Below are 8,373 nucleotides of genomic sequence, written 5' to 3'. Positions count from 1 at the left end.
TAGAGCCCAGAACTCAATCCTCGCTCTATGAAGCTGTGGCTTTTGAGGAGACTGTTAGGTCAGTATTGTAAGGAGACTCTGGGTGGAATCAAACCATCAACTTCTGATGCAGTGGTTGGAACACTTAAAACTTTGTGCTACTCAGAAACTTCCATAGGAAACTACTGAGTGAAAGTTATTTTAAAGTTACATTCCAGAAATTGTGAGTATGTGGGCTGAGTTCATTCTTGATACACATCTGAATTTTCCCGAACAAATCCTCCTCTTCACTCAATAAAGTAAAGATAAAAAAAATTTAAGTAAAAACCGAGCAACGCTGAAACATATAACTTTCCTCTAGTTCTTAAATGCTTCCTCTGCCCCACTATCATGATCTCAATTCTATCTTACAAATCTGGCCGAACCAGAGGATGTGCACTGGTACAGATAGCAACTGGAAGCACAGGGAATCCAGGACAGATGACCCCTTCAGGATCAGTGGTGAGTGTGGCGATGCCTGGAGGGAGGAGGGAATGTGGGGTGGAAAGGGGGAACCAATTACAACAATCTACATGTAACATCCTCCCTGGGGGATAGACAACAGAGTGAGGGGAGATGTCAGACAGTATAAGGTATGATATATAATAACTTATGAATTATGAAGGGTTCATGAGGGAGGGGTGGGGGAGTGAGGGAAAAAATGAGGAGCCAATATTAAGGGCTCAAGTAGAAGGCAAATGTTTTGAGAATGATGATAGCAACAAATGTACAAATGTGCTTGACACAATAGATGGATGCATGGATTGTGATAAGAGTTGTATAAGTCCCCAATAAAATGATTTAAAGATGAACAAACAAACAAAAATTAAAAGCCACCTTAATGGTATTCAAACAACCCACATTTTATTTGAGAAGTGAGCCTCCATCTTGTATGAGCAACCCCTGGACAGTGGGGTGTCAGGCACTAGAGGACACTTGGGTTTTCCCACCAGGTACATGCACAGTATGGTTATGTGCCCTGTCACCAGCTTCCTTAGCGAGTTTCCCAAGCAGCCTCAGATATGACAAGCTATGTTGCCCCAGCAGGTTAGCAAAGCTTACTGAACAGGTGCTCCCCCGAGCTTTGATCAGACAGCACCTTTCCATCATATTTTTATGAGCATCAATATTGGATAAGTCCACATGATCCACCCCCCCTCACCTTAATACATTCTGTTTGGAACCCAAGAAATAAAAATTAAATTTTCTGAGATGCAGTGGTTCTCACATCCTTCGCGCATCACAAGGTGTACACCAAGGTAATTATGGAGAGACATATATTGTGGATATCCTAGCAAACTATGTATGCTCACTTTCATTTTGAAGATTAACTATCATATTTGGTATTTAAGCATTGAGGATTATTTCAGATTTAATGCCTATTCCCTGATAACCCCTCCACGATTAAAACAATCAAGTGATAAAAAATACAACAACCTGCAAAACCCACAGCCAAATGATTTCACTAATATAAACAATTCTGCTGCATGACGGTTGGCACTCAAAAATAAAACGTATATACTCCCTTCTTTTCCCTACTACCAAAGAAAGGTTCACTTTTTCCATGAAAAATCTACAATTGCTGTCTAAAGAGCTTGAAGAACAGGAATTTTTATTGTATTTTATGGGCATAGATGAGCAGATGAATTTCTGAGTACAAAATAAATATTAATTTGCAGTCTGCCAGATTCCCAGATGGCAAAGGCATTAAGCCTGTATATCACAGCAAATTAATGCAATTGCTAGAGCAGTGTAAACTTCTGGTTTTGGAAGTAGAACCTGTGGTATATCCCAGGTTGTTCTATGATTAAACTAAGGTTAAAGATATGCCTAAAATCCCTCCTCTATTCAAACCACTGAATAATTACTAATACTTGTTTTTGTAAATGCAAACAAACAATGAAAATGATCCAGGTAATTAGAGTTCAGATGTGGTAGAAACTGAAAATGAAATATATATATATATATATATATATATATATATATATATATATACACATACACACACACATATATATAAAGAAAAGAGTGACATTTCCCAACTTATTCATAATTCTCAATACATAAATATTTATCACTATAATATTACTTTATGTAAGTTACAGTAAATAAATTAGCCACAAGTTTAATAACATGCTCTATATAAATAAGCACATTAAATACCATGCTTATGAAGGTCCTGTTATAGTGTGTACTACAGCAGTAAATTAGAAACATGAGGGATTCTCTTTGAAGATTGAATGATTTGAAAGAAAATGGAACACCTTTATAAAACCTTTTAGAGTAATCTAGCTGAGTAAATAACCCTCCTGGTGAAAATGAAGGAATGTGCAGTACAAGACGCACAGCATATCCATTTGCTATCATTTTAACTTCTTGAAATTTATGCTGGAGACCTAAGAATCGTTTCAGTCATTGTAGTCTATTATGGGAATTTCCACATGCATAAATTGTCTCTACTTCATAAATATTATAACCATGAAAAAAGCATTCATGCTTTAAAAAATAGACCCTGGTGGGATATTGCCTTTTTCACCCTCAGCAAACATAAGCTAAATATTTATAAAATAAAAAATACTGAAACTAGTTCTATTCTTGCGGGAGCAGAACATGTAGTTTAAAAGAATGAGCTAACCTTAGTAGTCTTACGTGTGTAAATAGGGGGTTTGCATTTGAACAACTCTCTATAGACATATTAAACTTCTGTAGAGTTTCTGAATGTCTAGCTCTCGCCGGGATCCCAAAAGCTATAGTCTAGCCTGTTACAACTGTTTTTATGAACCTAGTGATGCTGTAAATATTGATTAGTATTGGTTTTTAACAAAAATACAAAAAATTAAAATAATTGCTCTTTAGATGTGTAAAAAATATATTGTGTACAAAGCTCTACACTGGAGTAAAAAATATTTGGCAATCTCTATGAAATAATGAACACTACTGGTACCTTGAACTTTAATTGACTAAAAGGATTATACTTTAAAACAACAAAATACTTACAAGAAAACACGTATTTCTATTCTATATCATTTTATCGAACAATTCCTAAGCTGGTGTAGCAGTATCTCTCTGTTGACTTTCCATGCCAATAGATAGTCCAAAAGGTCAAGACAATAAGTATTTTACTTGGTAAATTGACCACAGGGGGCAAGTTGAAAGTGTCATGTACTGTAGCAGAGAAAGCAACTGACTTCATTCCCAAAGTTGCTAAGGCTCATCGCTCATTGACAGTGAGGGTACCAATAACAACAAAATGTGTCTTCAAACAAATAGCAATTCATCCAGATGATAGCAAAAATTGTATGACAGAACCTAATGTGTGTGAACCAATAACCACTTTGAAACATTCTAATGCCAGAACCACACAGAAGCTTATTGCATTGAGACAGGAGAGCTAATGGGAAGAGTTAAGCTTTCTCTTGATATTTTATTTGTCTTAGCATTAATAAAATTATTAAATTTTAAGTTATTATTAGTGGGTTAAGGAAGACACAATTTAAAACAGCAAGGAACAGACAGCACTAAGAATAAACACCGGTATCTAGATGAACAGCTTGAAGTATTTAAAAGTAGATGGTGCTGTAATAGTTTTTCCACTCACATATTAATTTCTTAATCTTTGTGAGGAAAAAAATAAATCAGCATCAGCATTCACCTTGATGCAAAGACATGATAATTTAATTATCACACAAGTATATATTTAAGTCATCATTATAGTAAGAGGAATTTCACTATTCCAAATCATCCTTATTTATCTCTTGTGTAACACTTGATTCTTCTTAGTTTTCAAAATGACCTAGATAACTTCTTTTTTTTTTAAGTGGGAAAGACATGTAAGGTTTTTTCAGGTATAAAATGTGTATAAATGATAAACAGGTTGTGATAAGAATTAAAAGGGATAGTATATGCCAAACAATCAAAATAGGCAGAAGACAGCAGTTATAAAAGTCCAATCTAAATAACTCATCAATGGAGCATAAAAAGTAAAATAAAATGATTGTACACACAATCGTCCCTACCTTCTGTGGGCCTGTATTCCCTCAAAAAGAAGTAGATATGATCGACTTTAGTTTTAAATATATTTTGATAGCATAGGTATAATTTTTTATATTAATTGTCCATTGAAATGGCAATCAGAGAAAGAAAAAACAATATAGAGGCAAATTAAAAGAGGTTAAAAAAAGGAGGCAGAAATCAAAGGAGTCAGTGGCAGTGAACTTGGCTTTCAGTCAGCGCTTCTAGAAATGGACTGCTTTTGTCAGTTGTTACAGTGAGCTGATTTAGACTGACAAAGACACTAGGACAGAGCAAAGGCCCTGCAGGCTTTCCTGGGCTGGAGAGCTGATGGGAGCCCATTGTCAGGTGAGCTCTTCAGCACAGTCTCTGGTCGGTTCGAACAGCACATCTTGGGCAGCAACCAAGCTCTTGACCATCTTGCCCTTGCTCTTCTAGGGATAGCCGAGGCGTGCTGGTGGCATGGCGCTGACGGGTTGGGCTGAGATCCACAACGTCAAGAGTCCCAAAGTCCCAGCGGCTCCATAGGAGATGGGCTTTCTACCACTGGAAAGGGTTACAGCCTTGGAAACTCCCAGGGGGCAGTTTGCTCTTGTCCTATGCTCACTGTGAGTGGACATCTGCTTGCTGACAGTGGGAGGTATGCCCATTGTGGTGCTAATGGCCGGTGCTGACTGAAAAACAAGCAAGGTAGAAGAGACCTAGAAGAGGGGTTAGTGTGCAGGGTTGCATTTTACAGATGCTAAAGAAGATATGTTATACAAAAAGGTTCACTGGAGTCAGTCATCCAGTGACCAACACTCACTACCATCGAGTCAAGAGGGCAGAGTAGAACTGCCCGCTTCGGGTTTCTGAGCCTTTTATGTCTTTACAGGTGTAGACGGCTTCACCCTTCCCCTGCAGAGCAGCTGGGGGTGTTGCTGTGCTGAACGTGTCAGCCCAATGAGTAGCCCACTACACCACCAGAAGGAACCTGGAGTGGTCTGCTATTTCAGAAGAAAACTGATAGCAAAACATTAAGAAACAGAGTAAAGCGGCAAGTAGGAACGTCTTCATAGGTAATCATCAAGGGACAGAAGAGAATGATAGGTTGAATGAAAGCATGGATAAAAGACTAAGAATAGACTAACCATTTTAATTAATATTGTATATACAGTAAAACTGACCATGGTCCAGCTCATTCGGAGGAGCAGTTAAATAAGAACGTATGTGCAAAATAGACTTTAATGTATATGTATATCATGTGAGAGAATTCAAGTGATTGTATTTAAAAGGCAGATTTAAGTAAACTGGCATGTAAAAACTATTACTTCTTGTTGCTATGTGTCCTTGAGTTGGTGCTGATTCATAATCACCCCAAGGACAACAGAAGGAACTATGGCCCGACCCTGTGGCTTCCTCACTACTGTTCTTATATCGGAGCCCATTGGTGCAACCGCGGTGTCAATCCATCTCATCGAAGGGCTCCTGCGAAGAGATTACAGGTGTATGTTCATTGGTTGGTTGGCTTTTCTCACTTCAGTCCAAACTAATTTTAAAATTAGATTTTATCAAAAAGTGGAACCAAAACTGAAGCAAAAAGATAATAGCATGTGGAAAGACATACCCCGCCCACATATCCCTTAGCGAGTCCGTCTAAGAGAGGGTACGCAAAGGACGGAGATAACGTGCACCATCGTTTCAAGCCGTTTGGTGACGACTCTCAAATTGCGCTTGTCTTTTCCTTTCGTACTGTGCTCGGAAGCAATCAAACCATTCTTAGATCACTTAGCATGTCTCTCCCTTTAAAGCCAATCCAAATTGCAAGCAGCAGCAATTTTATTAGCATTTACTGATCCCAAGGGTGATAAATATGTTGTTTACTTATATGTGTAAGCAAAACTGTTAGCAAAAGAGTAACTGATCTGACTATTAAGTAGGTAAAATCCTCATTAAATGTGAAGTTGTGTTATAAGCTAGTTAGTGTCAGACTCTTGTTCTATGTGCAATGGTCGCTGTGAGTGGCATCAACCTGGGAGAGACCCACAGGTTACTGATAATTTATGTTCACTTGCATATTTGAACATAAACCTGACATCAGAGTACTTCAAACCTTCAGTTTCCCCAAAGTATGAATTGCCTGACATTGGCCAAGACATGTCAGACTTCCTTAGGTTTTTAATCCTTTTCTTAAAAACTGCTACATACACTTAATCATGAGGAGTAGAATAGGTTCTCAGTTGGGCATGGCTGGCTAGAAGCTTTAAATTTCATCTCCTTTGCCCTTCTTCATTCTCTCTCCAGTTTGCTTTTTTACACACACTTGTGTTGGGTGGAAGATAAACTCTCTGAAATTCTGGTCCTTGGGACTCTGTGTCCCTTTGTACACTTTGTTTATCGACACTCCTCTGTTCAAACATCACAGGACTCTGCACCTCTGTAAAGCAGCAAAGCCAGCTGGATGTCGATACACACGCTCCATAAATTCTCCAATTTACAAAAATAATAAACCCAAAGTCAAAAGATGCTGCCAGAACTTTTAACCCTAGAAAAAGACATGGAACAAAAGAGAGAAGATTAATTAATGACTACACTAGCCAGGTTAAACTTGCAAAATATTCTGGCAAGGGACCATGGTTCTCGGTGTAGCCATCCCTGGGTGACAATAATGATTTCCAAATATATAAGGGTCATGTGATTTTCATAAGCAACAGAAGAGATGAATTATTCTGTTCTCTAACCAGTGTCAGTATTGGAAAGTTTCCGCTTAGGGTGGAGTCTACTATACACGCACACATATCCAGAATCTCCACACCAAACCTGTTTCACATCTTTCCATGCCCAGACAGAAAGTGAATGTTCTTGTATGTCAGTGCATATTAATACATTATATAAATAATTAAGTTTTCCTGTGTAATAAAAGCAATACCAAACTTTCTCTGGAAATTGAACATTTTCAACAAAGTATTAAGGTGTAAACAGCAGCGGCAGAATCAAAATTTTAGGGAAATATTTCATCAACCATCTGGAAGCAAACTCAGTCCCTCAGAAACTCTAAACTCATTCTGAATATAACTGACCTTTCTACAACGAAAATTCGTACAGTGCATCAAACTACCTGTGGATTGTGATACTGCTGTATATGAAATAGAGATTTACCTCTACACATTTTTTTAAGATCCAGTGTATCCAGTGAAGTCCACTCAGCAATAATTCCTGCTATGAGCTCACATTAGATTTACTCTTAGGCTTAAGAAGTTAGGTTTAGAGTAACATGGTTTTGCTTTGTTTTGTTTAAATAGAGATTCTAGTATGACAGCTAAGACTTTCACTAGTGTATCTTCATATTCATTTGAATATAAAGTGGGCTCAATTATGGTGAGATCTATGCTGTTTTGTGTGAATACATTCAGTAAAATTATAAAAATTAAATTAAAAGACATTCTTTTTGGAGCGGTTTCGGAGTCCTTTGCAAGAAAAAACCCATTTGTCAAAGTTTTAATATCGAAGTACTGATGATGATATCCGGTAGAAAAAAAGAGTTAGAAAGAAACAATCTAAATATCTAATTACAAAAGACCAGTGCTCAGTTAATGTAGAATAAAAGTATTAGAGCTATGTAGGTAATTAGTTGGGGAAGATGGTTTTAGACAACTGGAAGTATGCAAGCTACTGCTAAGATTATGAATAATAGTGCATATCAAAGATTTAACTAAATGCACTCTATTTTTGTGCCCATTGAGTCTTTAATATTTTAGTCATAATATAGGATAATAAGAAAGTCTTCCAAGCCATAAATAACGGTTTCTAATGATTTCTGCTCATGTCATGTGACACAGTCCTAAAGACAGATGACTGATGAGGGGATTATGCTCCACTGGATTTATTCAGTCACTTCTAATTATCAGGGAAAATATCTCCACTATTTGAAAAGTCAAGAATGAACTTCGTTAAGAATTTATTTCTTTGCATTATTAATTCTAAAATGTCTGGCACCTTTTCAAAATTTGTAAGAAGGAAATGGGTGTGGCCGATAATATACAAAAAATATGCTCAAGGTTTAACCAATTGTCTACCAGCAAAACTAAATGGAGAACTAGTTTTGCCACAAGATAACAACCTGACAACAAAGTCAAGGATTATGCTTTCGAAATCTTGACATTTCCTGAGCTCTAAGATTGGTTTCATTTTCAGTCTCTCTAGAATGTGTGTGAAAGAAAGTAGAATCTTGTAAGGAACACATGTTTCAGTTTTATATCTCATAGGAAATATTACAAAATATCAATGAATTTATTCTAGCAAACCTGAAACTAACCACGTTTATATTTTCATAATGAGTAAATTGGCAATATCACATTTATCATG

This window comes from Tenrec ecaudatus, chromosome 12 (assembly GCF_050624435.1).
Source record: "Tenrec ecaudatus isolate mTenEca1 chromosome 12, mTenEca1.hap1, whole genome shotgun sequence".
Lineage (NCBI taxonomy): Eukaryota > Metazoa > Chordata > Mammalia > Afrosoricida > Tenrecidae > Tenrec > Tenrec ecaudatus.
Note: the sequence above shows the minus strand (reverse complement) of the source record.